Raw genomic sequence first — 12,884 nt, 5'->3', positions numbered from 1 at the left:
AGAGAGAGAGAGAGAGAGAGAGAGAGAGAGAGAGAGAGAGAGAGAGAAGTATAGACAGAAGATAGATGTCGAGATGGATATATAGAGAGATAGATTGATGACAGATAGATGAATAGATAGCTAAATAGCTAATTAGACATTTCTAAACATATAAACACAACCACATCAGTATTTATATTATTACATGTAGTATATAACACTTTTAAAGATATCTAGAAATATTAAGGTATGTAAAAGTTTAAACAGAGATCTCCAATAAATATAGTAATTGTTATACCTTAATTCCTTCAAAAACAAAAGTAGAAAAAAGGAACGAATTTCAACAATAATAGATGTAGTGAAGTAATCAAAACCAGGGCTAATTATTGAAATAAAAATCATTAAGTGTCACTTAAACAAGGAGCTGGTCTTTGAAACGGTAAGTTGTTGAAGTTCAGTCTATTGCTATGTATTGTAATGCAAAACTCTATACCCAAAGATCCAGTCTTATGAGTGACTTCTCATGTTTACAAGCTTTGTTGTACAAACTTTGTTCCTTGATTTATATTTGTTGGTTAAATAAAGTTTGCTAGAGACAAATGCTGGAGGGATAAGAGATAGATAGCTTTGGAGTGATTTGGTTGGAGGAAAAGAGACTACAGGGAGAAGTAGAGAGAAGAAGGAGGAGGAGAAAAAAAGAAGCCACTATGGGTTAGGTGAGTCATGAAAGTATGGCCCTGAGGGCTGGCCAATTCGAGTTAAGAGAAGCCCAGATGAAACATAGCAAACAATAACTTGGGCCTGTAGATAAAAATGTAGACTCTAACAGCAAGACAGTAGACATCTGCCCAGTTCTAGGGTTGATGAAGGTTTATTGCAAACATAAAGGATTTGTGTCTTCTATTTGGGAACTAAAGGGTCAAAGGTGGAGTAGAAACCCCAGATTGGGATTATAAATTTCTACAACAGTAGGCAGTGTTAATAAACTCTTAGTGAACAAGGGAAACAAAAAGACAAGGAAAGCTTAAATTAATAAAACTTGGTATTAAATCAGAAGCCCTAGATCAATGACTATTGATTGCATTTAGGAAATAATAAGAATGTGCTTTTAAAACGTATATTATACCAAATTAAAATTCATAATATGAGTAGGAAAATTTCAAGTTGCATAAAACATATCAAAATTAAAGAAATATAAAATAAATAGTTTTAAAGGAACAAAACTAGAAATAAAAAAGGAAATAATTTCAAGTCTACTTTAAAAGTCAAGAGAGATTATTTCAAGAGAGATTTTAATAGAGTTTTATTGAATTAACTATATATATATATATATATATATATATATATATATATATTTCCATAAAATAAAAATGGAGAGATTCTAGTTTATTTTTATGATTCTAGCATTACTCTCATATAAATAATAGAGAAAGAAATAGGAAAAAGAAACTGTAGGCTTATCTCCTTTTTGTATGTCAATAAAATTACTTAGTAGAATATTGGTAACACAAATTCAAGATATCAATAAAATTCTTCATTATGACCAAGTTCAAGTTGGCTTCTGTTTTGTGATAAAAAAAAGGATGAGCAGTGTGTGTGTGTGTGTGTGTGTGTGTGTGTAAATGACTATTATCCATTACACAAAAAGAAAGAAAAACAGAAATCATGTGACAATATTGATAAACACATAAAATATTGAGTTCTGATAATTTTAGTGATATAGCACACACACACATACCATGAAAACAAGCATACACACACACACACACACAAACACACGTCCCAGTGGCTTTGCTATATGCCAAAACACTAAAAAATGGGGAAAATACATCATAGACAATAAAACAAAACAATACAAAACAATAGAAAATTTAAACCACTCAACACAAAAGTAAAACAAAACAAAATGAAATCCTCAAAAAATTAATATGCAGGAGATCTCATTTCAATTATCTAGAATTGTAGTATGAGACCACAGTAATAAAAAAAAGTATAGTGCAGGTTATACAGCCATTTAAATGAGTGGAATAAAATTTAAAACTCACATGTAATTCTACACAATTAAAGCTAACTAAACCTTGACAAAAATTCCAAAAGTGCACAGAGAAAATAAGCAATATTAAGAAATGTTGCTTGGAAACATAAATATTAAAATGCTGAAAAATAAAACAAGACATTTATCTCATACCCTGCCTGAAACACAATTACAATGGATCAAGTACCTCAATATAAAATCTGATACTCTTAAACTTCCAAAGAAAAACTAGGATGTATATTTTAATGTATAGGCAAAATCCAGACTATCTAAATTAGACTCTGGAATCTCATAAAAGAAGACTTACAATTGTCAACTTGGATACCATAAAATTAAAACAAAACATTTTAGGCAAAGGAAATGATAAGTTGAGTGCAAAGGCAGCCTATAGAGTAGAATAAACTATTTCCCAGCTAAATATCTGACAAAAGAGTAGTATTTAGAATATACAAATTACTTAAAGACATATATAGCAAGGAAAACAAGCAACAAAATTGAAAACAGTGTGTGGATCCTAGCAGAAAGTTATGAGAATAAATGCAAGTGGTTTTAACTTTCCATTTTATTCATGTCAGAATGGTCATTGCCAGGAATCCAAATGACACCTGCTGGCATGAATATGCATAAAAGATAATACTTATATATAGTTGGCTTATACAGTGATTTTAGAAATAAATTATGGATGTTTGTCAATAAACAAATGTAGATCTTTTATAATATCCATTTACAGCTCCTGAGCATACCCAAAGGATTCTGCTTCTTACTACATAGATACTTGCACATACAAATAAAGTTTTTTCAGGGTTCACCATAACTAGAAAATGAAATCAACAAATATTTACAAAACCTTTTATATAAAATCGAAAGTTATTCAGTTTTACAACAAAATTAAATAATGAACTTTCCAATAAAATTGATGCAAGTAGAAAAATTATATTGAGTGAAGCAACTCTAGACCATTTAAACAATGATGTGTTTCGTGTATATCTGGATTCTTCTGTGAAAAGATAACATTGCCAAACTAAATCTTTTGAAAGAAAGTTTATTTACCATTGTAGGCTCATCCATTATCATTAAGGTTGGGAGTATGATGCTGGCAGACAGACATGCTGCTGAAATCATAGTTGAGCATTTTAATTCAGGTCCACAGGCAGTAGGCAGAGATATAGTAGGCCTGGAATGGGCATTTGAAACCTCAACCTCTCCCCCAGAAATAGTTTTGAGATTTCCTTGAGATTCAAAAGAGACTTCTGGATTTAAGTAGCATTGTGGAATTGTTAAAAATCAAGAGATGTTTGTTGTTGTTGTTGTTGTTGTTTGTTTGTTTTTTGTTTTTCTTCGAGACAGGGTTTCTCTGTGTAGTACTGGCTGTCCTGGAACTCACTCTGTAGACCAGGCTATCCTCGAACTCAGAAATCCGCCTAACTCTGCCTCCCAAGTGCTGGGATTAAAGGCATGCGCCACCACTGCCCGGCCCAAGAGAGTTTTTGACGTAGTAGTGAACACAATTTGTGTTATGATATGGCGAAAGCTTGCTATAGATGGGGGATGGATTGGGATAGTTTAAATGAGAATGGTACCCACAGACTCACACACATGAATGCTTTGTTCTTAGTTGATGCATTGTTTTTAAAAATTTAGAAAATATGACCTGTGTCACTGGAGATATGCCATTAGATTTCAGAACCCAATTCTAGGCCCAGTCTCTTTCTGACTGCAAATTTCAGATCAATTATGAGCTCTCAGGTACTTTTCCAGTTCCATGCATCCCTACTTGTTGACATTCCACCATGATGAGCTCCGTGAAATTGTAAATAAATTTCCACTTAAATGTTTTTATTAATGAACATCTTGGTCATGGTATTTCTTCACAGCAACTGAACAGTAACTAGGACATCATTTAAACATAAATATATTATTTGACTGTGTATAATAATTTGTGTACATAAAAATAAAAGAATAAATTTGGATTAATAAAGCAAACCATTTTTACATTCCCATTAAATTTTTAGTTTTCCAGGATAAGAAATGCTGGATAACTAACTTTACATTCTGTAATTTACCTCTGCTTTCTACTGATTATTGACATATATGTAAAATGTATTTTGAGAAAGTGAATTTCTCATTATTTCTCTTTCAAGTAATACCTTAATTTCACCACCATTAAACCCCCTCCACAATATTTTAAATATTCTATTTTTAAATCTGACAGAGACTATTAACTGGCTGTCAGCATAGTGTCTTTTACTGAAGCATGAGTTCTCAATGGACAAATCTCTGAAACAATAACTGATTCTTTTCTTCCCAGCCTGTTGCCAATATTTCTTAAGCTAGTTGTGGGACAACCTGACATTCTATGCTTAGAATTCATTACTCTTGACCTTCTGCCTATAGTCACATCCTTTGTCATTTCGTATTTGCAAATGTCCAGTGATATCTAGAAAGCACTATTTTTCTATAGAAATACATTGCTTCTGGTTCTTAAATTCTTTTCATGTTTTTTTGCAGCAATTATCCGTGAACATGAAGAAAATGTGTCCAGGTGTGTGTGTGTGTGTGTGTGTGTGTGTGTGTGTGTGTGAGAGAGAGAGAGAGAGAGAGAGAGAGAGAGAGAGATGCCCATTTACAGCTGATAACTCTATAATTTCTTATTCTTTATACAGTAACCATTTGTGAGGCTTTGTGCTTATTATCTATGGCAAGAAGCATATTCTCTGTAAAAGATTTTAAAACACACTTGTCTGGCCTCAGTTTCATGGTCACCTTAATTATTCTAGTGGAGCTGGCCTCAATTCTAATCAGAGTTGCTCCCATAACTTTTGCGCCAGTATTTCACCCATTCACTAATCTTGACTAGACATCCATAATTTTTGCTTATGTAGTTTGAAAGGGGATAAGCTTAACGATAACATAACTCATACCAGTACTATGAAAGATAAGTTGTAGGGCTGAAGCTCCCATGCAAGTACTAGGTTAACTTCTCAGTTTTCTAAGATTCAAGCAACTGGTATCTTGAGCAGTAGGTCTATCATCAAATTCTGGGAGAAATCAAGAGAAATGACAATAAACTGTAATGTTTAGGACTCTATTGGCACACATAAATTAATACTTTCAAAAGAGGTAGTCCTTTCCTAACATTGAGATTTTATATTAAAGTTAAATTTGTTTATGGAAGAGGCATTATCCCCAGGGTATAGTAGTTTCAAATGAACTTTTTTCATAATTGTACATATGCATATTTTAGTACTCCCTTCTATAATCTATTTCTGTTTGTTTATTCAAGATTTTCCATCCCCTACACTTCCTTGCTTTCTCCCCATCCACTAACACTCTTCATTTGTTCCATTATTCTCCAATCTCTCTTTATACCACTTACATTCTATTAGGCCTCTTTTTAAATTTCTATTCCTTTGGATCTTAATATATTTTGTTTTACTGTTATTTTTTAATTTTTACATTACTTCAACTTAAAAACACAGATCCAAAGACTCAAAGCTAGGATTCCCATATGAGATTGATCATGAGGTGTTTGCATTTCTAGGTCTGGGTTACTTAACTCAGAGAAATTGGTTTTTGGTCCACCAATTTACATGAAAATTCATAATTTTAGTCTTCTAAACAGCAGAGTAACTATCCATTGTGTAAATGTAACATATTTTATTTTTCTTTCATCAGCTCATAAACATCTAGCCAGTTTCCAGGACCTAATTGTTATAAATAGAGCAGCAATGAATGTGGATATGCAGCTATTTCTATAGTAGGATAGTCCATTTGATTATATCCCCAGGGGTACTATAGCAGGGTCAAATGGTAGTACTATTTTGAACTTTAATAGGAGTCATCATAGAGATTTATGTAGTGGCTTCAACTGTTTGTATTCTTACAAGCAGTGGATAGTGGTTTCTCTTTTGTCATACTCACACCAAAATTAGTTGTCATTTATTATTCTGATCTTAGCCTTTCTTGACTGATATAAGATAAAATCTCAGTGTAGTTGTAATTTTCATTTCCTTATTAATAAGAATGATAAATACTTTTTAAAAAGACTGAGCAGCTTGAATGCCACTTTTGTGAATTCAAATGTCCCAATTTTAACTGTGTTATTTGTTTTCTTCATATTTAGATATTGCAGGATGTTTCTAGACACCAACCCTTTTTCAGATATATATCAGGTAAAAGATTTTTTTTCATCACACAAGCTGGCTCTTTTTTTTTCACATAATGTTGTTCTTTGCTTTACAGAATCTTCTTAGCTTTGAGGTCTCACTTGTTATTTGTTCCTTTAAAGCCCATGGTACTAGGTTCCTGTTCAGAACATTTGTTCCTTGGACTATAAGTATTTCCTACTATTTCTTTAGGTGATTTAGGGTATTCGATATAATGTTGAGGTGCTTGATTTTTTTGGAGTTGATATTTTTGCAGCCTGATAGATAGTGCGCTCTTTTTATTCTTCTATATCTAGCTTTCAAGTTTAACCAAAATTAAATTCTTTTTATGATTTTGTCCTTTTTCAAATGTGTATTTTTCAACTCTTTATAAAATGTCGAGTGGCTGTAGGAGCATAGGATTGTATATGAATGTTAATTTTTATTCTATACACTAGTGTCAGCAGAGTCCTTAGTGACCTGTACTGAGACAATAGGGAGTGCTGAATACATGTTCTTTTAGAAATCAGCTATTTCCTGTTCTGAGAGAACCAATGCTCATGGCCTAGAACAAAAGTGTGAACTTAGTATGTTCTCCCTAGCTCCACCAAAAGAAGACAAAAATACAAGGTGAAGCCTTCTGGGAGGGGACATTTGCATGGGAGGTTTCTCAGTCCTATTTAGGGGAACATGTGTACAGAGACACTGGGTGTTTTGTTTTATTTTGCTTTGTGTGTATGTGTGTGTACAGCATTACATCCTTTGGAACTAGCACTCTGCAAACCCCCATCATGGCCAGGATGCCCCTTTTCTTTATCCTTCTTACTCTCTGCTCAGGTAACTGTTTGTAAAAATAAAATGCTGTATGGATTAAGGAATCACTAAAAATATAACTTTCTCTTATTTTGAGAGTAAACTTACCTCATTGTTTCTCCAATTTATCTATTCCAGGATCCATGGCAGAGTCTCGGCTGACTCAAGAAGCCTCAATGCTTGGTTCTGTTGGACAAGAAGTCACATTAGTCTGTACTGGAACTGGTGGTAATGTTGGAGCATATGATGCATCGTGGCACAAAGAAATTGCTGGAGATGTCCCCAAATTTGTGACAGTTGGCTATTCCCGGCCTTTTAGCAATACCTATTACCTAACTATAACAGAACTCCAGGCTGAAGATGAGGCCAGTTATTACTGCTCAACATGGGACAGCTTTACAAATGCTCACACTATGATCCATATGCATGAGGAACTGAGAAAAAACTAATCCCCTGATGTTCACCAGCCTGATCATCACATGACAGCCTTAGCATTTAAAGTGGATGACTGTGATGACCAGGTTCCTCCTTCTTGTGTCTGGTCCTTAGAGAACAGATCATCAAGTGGTAGTGATACTAGCTACCCAATACATGGCTAAATTTTAATTGCTTTACTAAGATATACTTTGCAAGCCACCAAATAAATGTGCAGTATGATTATACTTTCATTTTGCAGAGTGGTGCAACTTTCACATTATACAAACCTAGAATAAAATGCCCTAAAAGAAATTATTATTAGTTAGGAGGACAGTAAAAAATTGTAACTCAGAAAATGGAGAGATCTCCCATGCTCGTGGATTGGTAGGATTAACACAGTAGAAATGGCCATCCTACCAAAAGCAATCTACCGATTCAACACAATCCTTATCAATATCATCATTCTTTAGAGGAAATCTTGGTTATTATGAGCTTTTGGGCTAATATCCACTTATCAGTGAGTGTATCCCATGTGTGTTCTTTTGTGATTAAGTTACCTAACTCAGTATGATATTTTCTAGTTCCATCCATTTGCCTAAGAATTTCATGAATTCATTGTTTTTAATAGCTGAGTAATACTCCATTGTGTAAATGTACCACATTTTCTGTATCCATTCCTCTGTTGAAGGACATCTGAGTTCTTTCCAGCTTTTGGTGATCAAATTCTTTAGTATATTCAGAACTATATTGACAGTCATGCTAAATACTAAAAACAGAAGAACTGTCAAACTCAAACACTAGCCTTCAAATCTATCAAAGATTTGCTAAATGTAGTAGTTAAAATGTTTAAACTTACTATGAAAGACAGAGACTCCCATAACTAATAGTAACACACAAGATCTCCAAGAAGACAATGTGCATGGCAACAACGGGCTCCACATGGATTATGGTAAATGTAACCACTGGGATGAACTGCCCCCATTCTACCACTCAGTGAGATGATAGGTTCCGGCCTGAACTGTGGATGAGCAAGTCACCAGAGATTTGATTGCCCCACTTTGCCTAGACAAGTTGAAGTTACTTTCTCTCATGTTCCTAATCCATTAAAAAGCCTCTCATCTTCTGAGGATGACAGCAAAAGGTTGCCTCTGCCTCAGGTGCTATGGAGACCACAGGAGTCTGTGACAACTGTCTACATAATGGACTATGAACTAGTCTCCACCATTTTAATTGATAAAAAGCTATATTTGAACTATAATTTGTCCTTCTCAAGTCTAAGATTACATTAACAAGCTAACTGTAGCAGCTAATCAGCTAGGAAACAATAGGCAACTAGTTCCTTACCACTAAGTTAAGAAAATATTGTGTTCGTTCATGAATCAGTTTATTAGTTTATTAAAGTACTAGGTCTCTTACCAAAAGAGGAAAAACTGTTTTGCTTTGTTCACAGGACTCATGTTAAAGAATAAACAGGTTTTAGGCATAACATTTCACTAAAATAGATTTATATTTATAGTTATTTATTATATTTTATTTCATGCTTTACAATAACTACTCTCAATAATAAAAATTCATGTTTTGATAAATTATCAGACAAAAATATAATTTATACATAAAATATAAAAACATATTGATACTTATTTGTTATATTTTTAGTTCATGTTTTATGATTTTCCATTAATCTTTGGATTACTACATTAAGTTCCCCAAGGTACAGGAAAATTTTAATTTCTGTCCCTAGTCTATATTTGTTTCAAAATATTTTCAATTTGGTGACAGGCTCCAGTTGGAGATAACTTGTGAACTACAAACTACTGGGATCTGGACTTACTAAAACCAGTTGTAAACTGATGGTGCCAGCACTGCCACAGTATCAAGCTTGGATGTAGGCCTGGGGGATTAAAGGAAGACACAGATTCAAGTCATTCTTCAAAAGAGAATGCCTAAGCTTTTACTGAGCAGGTTCAATATATACACCAAACTGGTGAGGTAAAAACACAAACAGGAACTCAACTGGGGGGCAACGGTCCCTCAAGTGGAAAGTTTCTGCCTGATGCACCATGCCTACAAAAGGATGTTCTCCCACAGAATGCTCAGTTGTTACTAGAACTGCAGAAAAAATAATTTGCAGACAGCAGTACATGGAAAGTCTCAGCCAGGGCATGGCAGCCCTTCCAGGTCCTACAGGTCCCCTGTTTTTATTTTATAGATGAATAGCATCTGTCTTAGGTCACCTTCTATCAATACCAATTACCCGTCACTGGGAATCCCTGCCAGTCTCAGGGCCCCTGTCTTAGGTAAGTAAGGACTGCAAAGGAGTTGCCTGTCATCAACTAACTATTCTTGCTAAAGGCTGAGCCAAACCTCAGCAGAAGGATTCTCTCATGCCAGCGACATAATCACCTGCTTAGTAATTGTCTCAGACTGGATCTGCTGTCTGTAAAAGCAGTAACGAAAGAACAATCTTACTGTGGTTTCCCTGAAGGCCAAGACTCCCAAAACAAGGACCCAGCCCACCCTTTAAGGAGACTTCTGGCCAGCTTGAGTCCTGCTAAAAACTTCTCCCTAGAGAGGGACCACACATGAGTATCACTAATACTCTGCATGGAAATAGATAACTGTTGAGTAGAATTAAGAAATTTTGACTTCTCAAAATTAGCTGCAGCTTTTCCAGTAGCCCTGTTGGTGGAAACTATGATCGACCAGGCTGAGCTACTTATCCCCATTGACATTAGAACTGGGGGGTTCTTCACAAAGTTCCAGTCGATCTCCAAGTGGGCAAGGCTCCATAGGGACAGGGTGCACACAATGCTAAGAAATCCAAATAGAACTTTTGTCATCTTTATGAAAAACACAAACAGAAGCTCTTGCCCTGACTAACACAGGGTCAGGGCCTTTCCATACACCTGATGACAAGTCTTTCCATTTCACTAAGCCCAGTGCCTTCTGGGATCATTTACAATGCCTGTCTATGGCAAACAATGCATCCTTATCCACTAATGAAAAATTTAAAATATATAAAATAAAGGATAATTTTGCATGAGGTGAGATAAATACCTTTTGTTTTTTTTTCAAGATAATTTTTCAAAATTAAACATGCTCTTTCCACTATAGCCTGGCCTATAATGGCTGAGCCATCTCTACAGCCCCTGAGTTACCAGTTAAGCCAACTTTCTATTACCAAGGTTGCAAATTTTTAAACATACCCAATAACTTATAGGCCAATAATCTATAACCAAGACAAGCAGAACATATTTATACTTTTAAAACAGAACAGAAACAAAAATGAATAGATGTACATCTTATATATTTAGACAAAACAGAATTTTCTGACTTTTTCTAGCTGTAATTTCAAGAGAAAAGCACCTTGTCACTTGTTGAACCCAATAAACACTTTTTTGAATATGAAACATAGAACAGCAATCATTCCAACAATGAAACAAAAATAGACAATTAGCACACATGGACAGATTGGCACACCAAGAACAGACAATAGACAGGGAAAGCAGAACTAAGGATTTCTCCAGTAGAAGCCAGAGAGAAATCAGGACGTCTCCTGATTTTCTCCTTCTCCTAGCAGGGCTCTGAAACAGCCTTTTTCCTCTCTTTTGCCAATACAGCCAGAGAGAGGACAAGTTTTTGCCCATGCACATGACGATTGTCTAAAACGTCTTCTTTGTAGCAGCTAGGCTTTGCGATCACTGTGCTTGGCTGAGTTCACAAATCTTTGTAACCTGTAGCTTCCCTGTCATTTCTCTGGCTCTCCTCTCCTGCTAGGCTTTGTTTTCTGGTTGCAATTAGAACTTCCTGCCACTGCCACAGCTACTGTTACTGCTGGAACCTCCATAGCCATCTTGGTTTCATGGTTTAGCAAAGCACTGGCCTCCACCACCATAAGGGCCAGAGCTCCTGCCTCCAAAGTTCCTTCCTTTCATCAGTCCAAAATTTGAAGACTAATTGTTGTAATTGCCAAAATCACTGTAGCTTCCACCACCTGCAAAATTGCTTCCGCTACTGCCAAGTCCATTATAGTCATCCCCATTGCCACCATATCCACCACCACGACGGTTGCCACCAAAGCCATCATGACCACTGAAGTTCCCTCCTCAACCAAAATTGTCATTGCCACCAAAACCACCTCCACGACCACCACCAAAGTTTCCAAAACCACTTTGACCTCTCTTTTTTAGTACCTGGGGATTAACTTTAGCTAGATTTTCTATTTTAACTCATGTTTCTTCTTGCTCTTTCATTTTTAGCTGCTCTTTGAGTTTCTCTGCCTTGAACTGCTGAGTGCAGTCATCAAAGAGTTTCTGATTCATCTCCATGAAGAGTTTCAGAGCATTGTATATCATAACCTGTATTGTCTTGTTCCAGTGGGTCTTTGAGTTACAGTATAAGGACAGAAACATGATGGGCAGAATCTTTGCTGCACTGTCACTGATTAAATTCATGATGTATTCATTGTTCCAGTAATAGAGTGTCTGCTCTGCCATCTGGAAGTAAAGACTAGAAACACATTTGGCTAACTGTTGGAAAAGAGGCTCCATGATCTTCACAAATTCTGATGGTTCAATTACATCTAAAATTTTTCTAATTCATTTAAGAACATTACTTCTTTTGGACTGTGAGTCTTTTGTTACTATTTGAGAAGTATGATTACCACTGGTTCAGTGAGGGTGCTGTCCTTCTCTAAAAACTGCGTGACACAATGCACCAGCTGGGGATGGTAGACACACAGGGACTTCACTTTGTGCAAGGGCAACAACACCTTCAACAAGAAAATCTTGTGCTCTTCCTTTAGTGGTAAGGCAATTCCATTAATTATACTTCCCAGGATCTCAAGTAACTCTGCTATGCCATTGTGATGCTCTGTCTCATAGATAAACCTATAAAATATATTATTGATCTGTTTCCTGATGTAAGCACGCAGGCCTAAGAACTTTCTATAGATTCTGTGCAGGGTCGTTTTTAGAAAATCTCTCTCCTGAGGATCCTCACTGTCAAAGAGCTCTAGAAGCTGCAACACTAACTTCTGATCAATATACTTCTTTGCTATATTGGGCTGGAGATCTAGAGACTCTAAAACTCTTAAGAAAAATTCCTAAACAAGCTGCAGATGGGGCCAGGCTGCTTCTAATGTTGGTTCATCTTCTTCTGGGTCAAATTCTGCTCCTATATGACTGGAGAAGAGTGCCAAGGTTCAAAACATGTTAACTGTAAACATGTGGATGGTCTCTCAGTGTAAATATGCTCTGTGATCATGTTCCAATTGTGGGTGATATACTCCAGAATCTTGCTTGTCACAGCTTGTTTTACTTCCTTCCACTTTGAGTCACTCAGTGGGTCAGAAACAAAGTCAAAGAGAACACAACACTGAAGTAGCTTCTGGGTAAAAAGCTTCTCTTGATCTGCAGGATGACTATCTTTTAAAGATATGAAGTTTTGCAGTTATCTCTTATTGCTGGCAGTAAACCATGAAGAATTCTGCCATT

At 35.6% G+C, this 12,884-nt stretch overlaps 1 pseudogene and 1 gene segment (V, D, J or C); one reads left to right on the top strand and one right to left on the bottom strand.

Moving 5' to 3' along the window:
- LOC114623790 overlaps positions 1-12,884 on the top strand; it is a 542,876-nt gene that overhangs the window by 62,244 nt on the left and 467,748 nt on the right.
- Positions 11,496-12,819, bottom strand: LOC114623813 (annotated as a pseudogene).

Source organism: Grammomys surdaster, unplaced genomic scaffold, assembly GCF_004785775.1.
Source record: "Grammomys surdaster isolate TR1022 unplaced genomic scaffold, NIH_TR_1.0 202, whole genome shotgun sequence".
Lineage (NCBI taxonomy): Eukaryota > Metazoa > Chordata > Mammalia > Rodentia > Muridae > Grammomys > Grammomys surdaster.
The sequence above is the reverse complement of the archived record's forward strand: the minus strand, read 5'-3'. Positions and strand labels throughout refer to the sequence as shown.